Source organism: Pinus tabuliformis, chromosome 2_1 (genome assembly GCF_031772625.1).
Source record: "Pinus tabuliformis cultivar Carrire ecotype Pingquan chromosome 2_1, CPIR1, whole genome shotgun sequence".
In the NCBI taxonomy this organism is placed as follows: Eukaryota; Viridiplantae; Streptophyta; class Pinopsida; order Pinales; family Pinaceae; genus Pinus; species Pinus tabuliformis.
The window spans coordinates 439,290,648-439,303,547 of NC_142299.1; the positions used below are offsets into that span (position 1 = coordinate 439,290,648).

The 12,900-nt window shown below is 39.2% G+C and overlaps 1 long non-coding RNA gene across 1 annotated transcript; it reads left to right on the plus strand.

The window, feature by feature from the left end:
* Positions 1-9,995: 9,995 nt before the first annotated feature.
* LOC149200806 (uncharacterized) lies at positions 9,996-11,851 on the plus strand. The gene is made up of 3 exons (XR_016253383.1): positions 9,996-10,127; positions 11,026-11,118; positions 11,609-11,851. It is a non-coding gene; the product is annotated as an uncharacterized LOC149200806 (long non-coding RNA).
* Positions 11,852-12,900: the final 1,049 nt, after the last annotated feature.

The window sequence follows — 12,900 nt, forward strand, 5'->3', positions numbered from 1 at the left end:
CCGAGGGACAGAGAGAAGAAAGCCAGAAGACCCCGACCACAGTACAGAAGAAAGAACAAAGGAAGAAGCATGAGGAAAAGGAGGACAAAGAAAAAGGTGGCACACCTATCTTGTCAGCAAGAGAAAAGAGGATGAAGAGCAGAATGGACAAAGCTGAGGTGGTCCACGTCAGCCCAAGTACCTCAACAGCACCTGCACCCAAAGCAAAAAGCAAAACTCAGGCAGGCAAGCAAGCAGAGGTGGAGACACCTGTGTCTACAGGAAAGCAGAAACAGGCTTCTACAGGAAGCCCGAAAACAAAAACAAAGGCTTCTACAGGAAGCCCGAAAATCATTGAGAAATAGGCTTCTACAAGAAGCCCAAAAACAAAGACAAAGGCTTCTACAGGAAGCCCGAAAATAATTGAGAAACAGGCTTCTACAGGAAGCCCGAAAACAGAGACAAAGGCTTCTACAGGAAGCCCAAAATTGCAGAAACAGGCTTCTACAGGAAGCCCCGAAAAGGCAAAACCCAAAGAGAAGAAGGTGGACATTCTGGCATGGGAGGCAGCAGCTGTATTAGCTGGCCTCAGCACGCCACCTAAGCCAAAAGAAAAGAGGAAGAGGGAGACCCCTCTATACTTTAAAGCTCGAAGAAGTTTTAGGATAAAGACGGGCAAGCCACTGCCTCAATCCAGTAGCCCGATCGTCATCGAAGATACACCTGCTTCTCCCAAGGAAAAGTCACCCTTCAGGATCACAGTTACCTACGAGAAGGGGAGTCCAAAGAAAAATACGTGGCAAGAAAGGTTAGACCTGTTGACCGAAAAAACTCGGCTACAGGAAGCTGAAAATGTTCTACAGGATACTCTGGCCCGGCTACAGGAAACGGAAAAGAGGGAAGGAGAAGGACTCTCATCACCACCAAGGGAGGGTGAGGTAGAACCACCTGAAGAGATAGAAAGGGAACATATACCAGAACCTAGCCCTTTGCCTAATCTGAATTCATACTATACCTTTTTAGAGGCGGGCAAAATCATACCGCAGAAATTTACTGTGCCTCAATTTTTTGCACTAGAGGAAGAAAGAGTCTGTTCCCACACCTGGATGCAGATCGCCAAATCAAAGGGTGTGGCGGACATAGGCCCTTTACAAGAGCAACTCAAGGAGGTCAGGAGTGAATTCACCATGGCTAAACATGTGGCTAATTGCCAACGTGTGCTTCTACAGGAAGAAAATCAGAAGCTGAGGTTGCAGCTACAAGAACTAAGGGCAGGGGCAGGAACATCCTCCAAGGACATCACAAATGAACAAAAAAGCAAAAAGGAGCTGACCACCAGCCTTGAAGAGCCAATGACACTTCTACAGGAAGCAGAACAGCAAACAAAAATTGAAGTGCAAGCCCTAAGAGAACAACTGCAACAAAAGGAAGCACAATTGGCCTGCATGGCCAGTTGGGCCATGGAGGCAATTCAGTGCAGACCACCTGCAAAATCCTATGGATTGTTCTTAAAAGATCAATGGCTGCAGTTCCAAATAAACACCTTGGCACAAAGAGGTATTTCACATATCCAAAACCCACAACAATTTTCTGAATTGTGTAGTACTAGTTCGTCAGAGGACAAAGCCAAATTAGCAGAGTTTTACCTCCACAATTTGGCTTTGCCTAATGAAGTCTCCTGGGATCCCAATATTGCCTTGGGTGATATGCAATTGATGGCGTTCGCCTCATGGTTAAACCATGAGGATCAAAGAGCAGCTGAAGCAAAATCGGTCATGAACCGAGAAGTGAGCGAGCCACTGTTCATTCGCCCAGAACTAGAGGATCCGGTGGCACTCATCTCAGCCCACCAACAGTTGGCTACAGATCCCACAGCTTCCTTGAGATTTATGGACCAACAGGCCCAAGCCATAGCTCACTTTGAAGAAATGGAAAGGTTGTTGGGAGAAAATGCTGCCCAAGCATGTGCACGCAGATGGAATACCCTAGCACACAGCTTGAAAATTAGAGAGTACCATACCCCCATTCGGATGAGGGAAGCTTTGGCAAGGGTTGAACTTTACAAGAAGTCCATGCAAAGCCTCCAGGCCAGCTGGATTGGCCTTAAACTCAGCCCACCACTACTGCTAGGATTGACTGAAGGCAATACCGAGGAGGATGACAGTCAACAATGGGAAGAGGTGAACAGGAAAGCAGGGTTTCATATCCACAGAGAAGACACTACCACAGAGCCTTGGGATGCAAGGGAAGCAGTGAAAGCAATGAAGGATGAAGATTTGGACTAAGTTGCTCAAGGATGAGCAAATAGTTTAGCTGGGGGGTGATGATGAGCCCCAATTTTTGGTACAATTTGGGCTCATTTGGCCTACTTGCTCTGCTCAAACCATTCATTTTTTATTGCTTATGCATTCATTTCTTGGTTTATTCGTGTTGTTTGTAGGAAGAAGGGTAGGCATTCTATCTACGTGACTAATACATGATGATTTCAGGTTTTTGGCATTAAAAGGGAGCAAAGACCACGAGAAAGGAGACATTAAGGTGGCACTGCTGGTTTTTAGGAGAGGATGTCCACGGTCTTGGGGACCTTCCTCGTGATTCCCACCATAGCTCCGAGCTCCAACCAATCTCCCCACCGAGCTTAGAGGCAGCCAACTGTTCTACAAGAACAACAGTTACAACTGTTCTACAGGATCAGCAGTTTAACCTTCAGTTGGACAGCCGAGCTCCACAAATCAAGGAAACCTGTTGGACTATCATTTTGCATAAATACTGAGGCTGTAGCCTTTGATGGGAGCTTTTTGAACTTTTTCATTACTCTTGTAATTTGGAAGTACGAGCTACAGCTCGGTGTTGGTTCTTTTTGTAAGCCAGTTTTGGCATGACATCAGATTTTTGGTTATGAATAAAGGCAGGCAGATTTTGATCTCATTCTGAGTTTCTAAGGGAGCTATAGCTCTCAGGTTAGGGCCCAACCTGAGAGCAATAGATCTCCTCGGTGTTGTAATGTTATTTGCCTTTCGTTCCAGCACTTTGTTTCTTTACTTTGACATGCAATTCGAATTTACAGTCTGCTGATTTAGTTTTTGTGTGATTGAGTAGGATTAGCTTATGGTTACTTTGCTTTCAGTTGCTTAGATTCGATAGGAGGTTTGTAATACACAGGAGCTCCAGAAAAAGGTTGTTAGAGCTCACTGCCATCTCTGCTTAGGGATTGGGGTGCAGTCCATATCAACCACCAAAAAGAAACGCAGTTCTTCTCACGTTCATACAAGCTGCAACAATTACTTTAGTCGTAGATCCATCCATGCACTTTGGTCTTGATCATTACTTCTCCATTCCACTTCCATGCACGATTTTCTTTCACAAATTGCACTGCTGTTCATTGGTTCAAAATAGCACAGTTAACATAGGTTAAAGAGTTCTCGTTTTGGTGACATTCATAGACAATTTGTTTCATCTACACTGCTCCACACCATTCCATTACCTCCCTTGTCTTTTCAACCACACCTGAAGCCACTCAACCGACCTCTGCTCAGCTCGTTTACCTTCCAGCTCTCCCATTACTCACATGGCTCCATTTACTTAACCTTTCGTGATCCCATCCTTCCCGCCATCAACCCACTGCATGCACTCTTCCTCCATCTGACTTCTCTGCTCCTCAGCCATCACCAGTTCCATCTCCATCTCACCTATCCTCCCACACCACTCCAACACTTCACCATCTCCCAAGACTTCCACGGTCAAACATCCTGTAGAATTGCACAGACTTCCTGTAGAATCCCTGAGTTTCCTGTAGGATCCCCTGCAGACTTCCTGTAGAAACCTGCAAACTCAGCTGCTGAGCATCCGAACGTGGTAGACTTCTGTGGACTGATGCTAGAGACCCTCTGGGACCTCCCCTAGCCATCCTGACCTTGCCCATGATTTCCTTCCATTCAAACCGCTCCTGTACAACCAAACCCTAATCAAAAGCATCATCACAATAAGTCCAACCACTTAATGAAAAAATACAAAAACATGTCTTTTCAGATGCAAGTAGCTTAGATGCATGTATTTCAGCTCACTACAAGTAATGGCATTATTGGTAGTAGTTTCATTCACAATTTTGCATTGTAAGGGCCTAGCTAGTCAAATTAGGGTTTACTAGGGTTTTCATGCTTTGTTGGCTTTCAGTTTCTTTCTGCAAATAGACTAGTCTCCTTTGAGTTAGCTTTCATCCATCATTCATAAAGCTTCTTCTGTGAGCCTATAGAAGTTGGCTTGAGCCCTAGCGGACTTGTGCCAGCTGACCAAGTGACAGCTACGACAAGAGCTAGTACTTGTGCATACAGCACCGTCGCTTCCAAGTTTGTACGAACTACCGGGTTGATAAAATTAGAGATAGGAAGCTCCAGGAGTTGTATCATTATTTCTACAATACTGGAGCCCACCACTACACACTTCACATATGTAGCCCTCAAGCTTTTCCGTTGCTTGTTCGAACCGTGCAATGTGCAGAAATCCCAACCTCCCTTACCATTAAAAAATGTGCAGTGGTTTCCTCCAGTGTCCTTCCCTCAGCCGGAACCCATTGTCTCCAAAAACTGTGCAGTTTTGTCCCTTGACTACCCAATGTGCCTTGCATCCTGAAATTTCATAGATGTGTCCTCCTAGGGCCTCGTCCCAAGTAGTGCCTTACATCCTAAAACTGTGTAAATGTGTCCTCCCAAGGGCTCATCCCGCAACAGTCACTTCTCGTTGAAAGTACACAATTATGTCTCTCACGGGCCACGAAGAAAGATGACATGATAGATGACTCTCAAGGAGCTGAGGAGAAAAATAAGCAGACCAAGAAACCCAAGGTATGATAGAATATTAGGACTGCATGAAGAGTCCATTTGATGCATAACCCTTTGGAGGCTTGGTATGGAAAACAAAGCACATCTTTTGAAATACACCTCTTAATGTAGCTTAAAAGTTTGCTTATCATTGTCGTATCATTCCGTCTTCAATGACATTCATGGTTGCAAGAACTGAAAGTCATTCCATGTGTTTGATCTACGTGTCTTGCTCCCTTTCACTTGTTTATTACATAGCTTAGAAGATGAAGAGTATTACCACTTGTTTATTTAAGCTACTGAGGTTGTGACCAACATGATCTTATGACTAACCAGGCACGATGCAAGGCATCTTAAGTGGGATGAAATATGTTTGATGATATGTATGTAGTCAGTACACTCCTCTACATTACTCCTTTGCATTAATCCTTGCTTTGTATCTTGCATGTACCCTCACCGCTTGTCAAATTTGGCTACCTACTGCCAATAGTCTCTTAGCTCTTTCCTGACAAAGTAGGTGAAGGAATTTCCTTCAACCTGATTTCTTCAAGGCTCTTCATAGAAATTATAGAGCTAAGAGAAGGAGATGTGGAATCTCACTATCAAACTCTTGAAAATACTTTGCATGTTCGAATATATCCAAACAATTAAGCTACCACTCAACAACATTGTCAATCTTGGAAGACTCAAGAAAGATCACATCTCTAGATATTATAAACTTCTTATTCACTTCATCATAGAGATGGTATGCTTTGGAGGTATGAGTACCCAAAGAAGATACATTTGTGATTCCTTGCACTGAGTTTTTTTATCTGTTCCTTAGGTATGAAGGCATAATATGAGGAACCAAAAACCCTGAGATGCCTCACTGAAGGAATGTGGCCATACCACATTTCATAGGGAGTCTTGTTTCTAATAGCAAGAGTTGGACACCTATTATTTATATACACAACACATAGAACCACATCAGCCCAAAACCTTATGAACTTAACATGTGAACTATGCCAAGTTCATAGTGAAAGTAATACATTCCAATGAACTATGTGTTGAAAAATGCAGCAAGAAATTCTCAATTTGATTTTTCCTTGATTAAATTGAAAAAATTCAAATTTCCACATCAACAGACAACTTGGATGATGTTAACTTGTGTGAATTAACTTCGAGAGAGCAACCTGACCAAGCTACGGTTAACCCAGCCAAGTCTTGCCTCGACAACAACAACCTGACCAAGCTACAGTTACTACAACTAGTTTGTGCCTTGTTCACCTAAGAACTAAATATAACTCATCTCAGGCTACTCATGTCCAATTTCAACTTATCCCACTTAACATGTTACAAGTTACCAAGTCAAGGCTCACATCCAACCGTGGCCATAAAACAACTAAGTAACATATTTTACATCTTGACAGGCCATAGCACCTGGCACATCTAACAATCCCTTTGCAACATAGTTTACATCCTCTTTACTTGGGCATTCTTCTTTTGTAAATGTGACCCTTGACTATGCGATGAAAACCCTCCAAAACATTCTTAAATTATGGGAACTCCTCTTCATGTGTGAAGCTAATGAAACGTCACAATTCATCCAAGATACCTCCAAATATTTGATTTGTGCCTTAGGGAATGTGAAAGATGCCCTTAATAGAAAACATGCATAAAAATTTGTAGCCAAGTACCCCAAATGTGAGATGTTTCCACTTGTGCAATTATTCTTCCAATTATGTGAACTCAAGAACAAAACACGTCTTAAAATACATGAATGTCTCTCAACATGTGAAAGAAAAAGTAACCCTTACCCTAGTCTCCCTCCGTTGGCAATTTGGGCCTTTTGTCACAAGGTACCTTCTCTTGTTTGGAAAGAGGACATAAACAAGCTTTTAGATGTTTCTAAATGGAGTACTCTTCACCTATGTCCTTCTCCTTTATTCCACATGATACAAATGGCAATTTTCATATTCTTAATTATGGTGTTCTTCTTTTATACATGTGACCCTTGACTATGCCATGAAATCCTCCAAAATATTCTTAAAGGATGGGAGGACCTCTTCATGCATGAAGTTAGTGGAATGTGACAAGTTATCCAAAATTCCTCCAAATATGTGATTTGTGCCTTGGGAAATGTTTAAGGTACCCTCAATGGAAAAACACATAAAGATTTGTAGCCAAGTGCCCTAAATGTGAGATGTTGCCACTTGTGCAATTATGCCTCCTTTTGATGCCCAAATTGTCACCCTAGTTGTGCAAGACTCACGAGTTGTCACTTTGGGTCAACTCAGGGTTGTTGGCATTGTCACCTTATCAACGAATCCTCTCACTTTGGATTACTTATTGAATCTTGGGGTTATCCCAAAGCACAAATTTATGGGGTCTTTTATGTGACTAGATCACTAACACTAAAAACCATCTTTACATTGAATGGTTCAACATCTTGATGATCCCTATCCTATTGACCACAAATTTTGTATTCATTATTGCTTTAATTGCAACACCTCCAGTAGATATTGATGGTCTTCATGAGCCTATTTCTCGTTCTCTCCTTTATGGAAACAATGTTATCTCCAATGCCATTATTCGATGAATGGCTACACAACAAGGATCCTATGAGCCAATCGTTCATGTTGTCGATGTAGTGCCCACATGACACAAATATTTTATGGTCTATCATAGACAAACACTCTATGATGGGTTTGAAAGATACCCAACCTATGAAAACGAGCTACATTCTATTGTCGAAGCCTGTAATTAGTCGAAGAAATATATTATACCAAAGGAAATGGCCATCCACACCAATTGTAGGCCTTTTCCTGCTCTATATAATTCTTGGGAGTTAGTGCACCTGGATTTTATGTCATGTTTTCCCTCAACCAAGCATGTTAACGGATGTGTTTTTGTTGTTGTTGATTGCTTCCTTAGGATGGGAATTTTGGCACCTTGTAAGAAGATTGTCGCAACAAAATCCACTCATAAGTTCTTCTTCGAGCATATTTTGGTTCACTTTGGGTTTCCAAAGACCATATTTCTTGATAGGGATAATAGGCTCCTTAGTATTTTTTGGTTTAACATTTGGTCCATGATGGACATCAAGCTTGACCAAATCCATTACCTTCCATCCCTAGATTTATAAATAAAAATTAGTAGTCAATAGGATTATTATAGATGTCTTTAGAGTATACAATTGCGAGCATCCATATACACGTGTTGAAAACCTCCATATTGTTAACATAAATTCGACATAGCTCTTCATATTTCTATTGGCCACAGGTCTTTTCAGGTGTGCTTGGGGTCCCAACAATTGGAACAAATTGATGTAGCTATATTCATGGTATAACACATAAAGATACCTCCTATACTTGGAACGAGATAAGTAAAACAACCAATTTTGAGGAATGTATCCAACAAATTCAACAATGAGTTCGTGATATTTTGTAGGAAGTTGCCAACTCCAAGTACAAGTAGATACACAATCCATTAGGTTCCATATAAGTTTCAGGTTGTTGACGAGTTATGGTTGGACTTGCATAAAGGGCAATTGAAAAACTCCCATAAGAAGCACATACCACTTTGACACAAGCCTTACACCATCACTAAGGCTATGGGTGATAATTCTTTTGAGGATAACCATAGGATGATTTATATTACTTCAAAAGTAGATATAAGTTAAGATGATTTAGGCTCGATGAAGTGCATGTCTAGAAAAAGTTTCTTTAAAAAAATAAAAAAAATGATCACACTTATACTTATAAAAATTAATCATATGAATCAATCACTTCACAAGTAAATTAATACTTATAAAAATTAATCATCTGAATCAATCACTTAACAATTAAATTAATAACCTAACATAAAATAATAAAATTAGAAAATAAACCTTAAAAAAACATAAAAACATTGAAAAAATTAACTTAAAAATCCATTAAAACTCTAAAATGACAAATTCTTAACACTAAACCTAACTATTATTTTAATATAAAACCAAAAAAATCAAGCTTAACAAGTTAATTATAGTTGCAACTTGCAATATTTGATCCTAAACTTACTAATGATGGTTTGGGACCATCCCATGACGAACCCTTGTTGAATGATAGCCTTATCCAAGCAATGATTGAATTTATAATCATTGTTATCCATTGTTTTTGCTTTGTGTGGATTAATGTCAAATCATTATGGCTTCTATGATTATGTGCCATGTGGTTTGTGTCATGTTTGTTGGGATTAGTGGCCTTGATGTATGCCCAAGAAATTATTCTAACTTTATGATTATGAACAAATATGATAGGATTATGGACAAATTTGATAGGATTATGGACAAATTTGATAGGTTATAGAGCTTTACCAACCTCCTTTTTCACTTAGGGCGGCTAATAAATGATTCACTTTGAAAGATCTATAATTGTGTTAAAAATGTTGAGGTGATTGGTATAAAAAATTGTAAAGGAAAACAAATTCATAATTTAGAAAACAAAAAAATTTGAAATAAATAAATTAACATAAATTTAATTTTACAATTTTTTTTTAAGTATAAGAGAAATTTATTCTATTTTTATGAATTTAATTATATACCATAAAGGTCTATGTAGGGTTAGCATCAACTAGTGCTTTAAAGCCCAAGTCAATTTCCCTTTGTTAGAAAGTGATCTATAGATAGGCGGGCATATTTTCGCGCCCCAATTTCAGCCATTCTTCTGTGGACACGTGTTCCATACTCTGTGAGCTGTGCAACGGTATTTTTGATAGACACACAACTACCTGGGAGACTAGTCAATATTGTGAGGGCGAAGCAAGACCCTATTTTCATTTGTGCTTGGGATTTATCATATCATTCGTTGACAAGGGTAGCAATTCTATTTCTTCTTCGTTCTTTGCTTTCTGTGCGACAGAAGCTGGGGGAGTTTCGTCTGTTTCAACAGCTTCACGGGAAAAAGGGACATTAAGGCTACGCTCTCAGCCATCTCATATATCCCGAAGATTTAAAAATTGTGAATAGTGGTAAGGTAATATTCTTTCCAATCTTTTTGCAGCATTTTGAAACCCTAAGGGGTTTTGAGTTTCCGAAGTAATGGTTTTTTGATCTGTTGTATCCATGGCAAATATTATGTTGGTTCTGTTTGTCTACAATGCTCAGAGTTTACTAAGTTTTGGAGCGAAAGTGGAGTCATTTCGATGGGGTTTTAATTTTTTGTTCCTATTGCTTTTGAGGGAAAATCTTTTGGGTTTTGGGTGCCTCAGATATTAAAGAAAATGGTAATATTTGGATACAGGGTTTGTGGAAAAGAAAGTTTTTCCCATTTGCGGAAAGTGTAGGATTCGAGGCACCAGGGTTTTCTTCTAAAGGTACGTTCGTTGTCTGATCCCCTCTCTTAAGATAACAGGGAATTTGTATTGAATGAAGCTCTGGATAGTTTACTTAATTAAGTTTCTTTATGGGAGGTATTGTGGTGTTAATTAAACAAAGTCAGTCTTGCAACGATTTTTAGAAGTCAGGGTTGGACAGTAAGGAGTAACTAGGAGGAATATGCAGGTAATGAAAATTTTGGAAATTTAAATATGATGCGATGGCTGGACATTCTACTGTAGGTTTTATGGCATTAATTAGATTTGTTCTGTAAAATGTGAGGGTTTTTAGAGGTAACGGTTTGGTAGCATTAAGTGGGTATTCGAAAGTAAGAAGTAATTACCAGGGGGTTTTTGAAAACAATGAAGATATCTGAAATACTAATACGAAGTTATGGATAGTCTACTGCACTAAAATTCTGTGCACAGGATTTTATTATGCTAGTAAGACTAATTCTACATAATGTGAGGGTTTTAATAATCCATGGTTGGAAAAATTTTAGATGGGTATGGGATAGTAATAAGCTATCGAGGAGGTATTTAGATTGCTAAAATATGAATTTGAAACATTCTGGGTTCGTGGTCCCAGCTAGTAAATCATCAGGAAATCGAATTTTGCAAATTGTGTTCTAAGGATAGAACCGTAACAGTGTATTTCATTTTAAATTCACGATTTCTGCTAGAAATTGATGCAAAATTTGTTGTTTTCTTATGCTTGGATTAAGGAAAACTGAACCAAGAGTGATTTATGAAACACAATTTATCACATTCTTCTATATTTGAAGGAATTAGAGGAGTCAAGGTTTTGTGTTTTGTAGCATTGAAAGAATATGGTTGCTTGGGCACCTGATGGATTTTCGTGTTTTTATTTCTTAACGTTGGATTTGGATTTTTGTAGAAAAAAGTGGATTTAAGTGGGAGCTAGACCAGTTGGAGCTGCTGCTACTCTATGTGTGTTTATTGTGGGATATTCCTCTACCGACTCCATTAGGTAAGTGTTGGATTGTAAGGTGAATGTTAAAAATGAGCGGTTGATATGCCATGTTTCATTAGTCTTTCAATAATTAAGAAAGATGTATTAACCTTTCAGTAAATTTGAAGTGCTTGTCTTTAATGGTTAAAGAAGTTCAGTGATCTGTTGAAGTGTTAAGCATTTTACAGGAAATTCAGGGCTGTCGATCCTACAATTTGAAGTCTTTTTTAGGTACACAACATTGCCTGCCATAGGAATTTGCAGTAAGTCAAATATTTTGAGATCAGAATGGAAAAATTTGCAAGGGACAGTTTATAATATGAAAAGTTTTAAGAAATCCTTTCCATGTGGTAGGCATTGCCTTGTCTAGGAATTTCAATTTACAATAATGTGGTCTCTCGATGATGAAATATAGGGGTCTTAGAATGGACCAGTTTATGTTGTACATGTAATGCATGTTTCTCCTCGATTGTTAATGTGGGTTGTGGGGTTTGTTTGGATTTAAAAGAAACACGAGTCGGAATTGAGAGGAGAAAGAGGTAGTGAACAAGGGCTTTGTGGAGATCTCACGTGAGAAAATGGAGCAGTAAGACCCAGGCCAACAGTAGCCAGTTATGGGGGTTGTCAGTGGTCCACCTCAGATGCACTATGGTACAACGCCTTATCAAACAGCTCAGTTGGTTGCACCTGTTTCTCCAGCCTCTGTTGTTGGAACTGTTCATTCTGTTGTCCAGCCTGCAGCTGCATATCCTGCCACGTTTCTGGAGCTGTTGCATTTCCTCAAGGAGTTGCTAATTTGGTTTCTAAAACCCCTGAATCTAAAACCCCTGTTTAGATAAAGACCATTCAGGTATGGAAATTGCAACAAGTAATCCATAGAGTCCAATTTTAAATACCATTCAAAAATTGCAACTGAAGACCATAAGCATAATGTTATTCAGATTTTGTGATAAATCATTTTTGCTTCACGTATTACTCCTTAAGAGAGTGATCTTATTCACAAAAATGCAGTGAATTTGAGTCATATCCAATATCTCTAGAACCAGTGGGTATTGACACGCTCAAATAGCGCTTATCAAAGTGTTAGGTTGTAAGCAGTTGTGGTTATCAATTTGAAACGTTGTCTTAGTACGTGTGTATGATCACAATATAAGCAATGAGATAATATTTCAAAGTATGGCATATATCAGTGTTATCATAAGAAATAGTGATTGCAAATGAATGAAAACAAAAAAATCTAAAATGCTATACAAATAATTCCAAGTGAAGTATTACTCTCTTGATTCTGCCTTAAACTGAATCTGCCCTTAAATAGTATAGCCTTAAGAAAATATTCCAACCATTAAACTGTCGACTGAAAATTTTGAATGAAGTCATTTGGCCCACTCCTTGTAATTCGTCTCAAAGTAAAAACATCCATTCCTTTTTTAGCAATATTAAACCGGATCTGATATAATCGTTGCAAGTGCAAGTGCTGTGATATGCTAAAGCAAGGTCTAGAATTATTGCCAGTATTTAAGATATTTTCCATTAGCAAAACCTAAACCCTAACGTCCTCTTATTGGAGCAAGACTGCCCTTCTTCAAAGCTTATATCAGTTGGAAAAACAATGGCAATCCTTGCAAAAAACCTAGTCATCGATAAAAGAGAAACATAGAGGGAAAACCTCACATTGAATTTGTCCCTTAATTGCATTCTCCCAAAGGATTTTCAACTAAGCTTGGAGAGGAACTGCCACAACTCCAACCGTGACTTTAGCAAGTGAATCCTCTTTTCTATTTATAACATTCAAATTAAAAC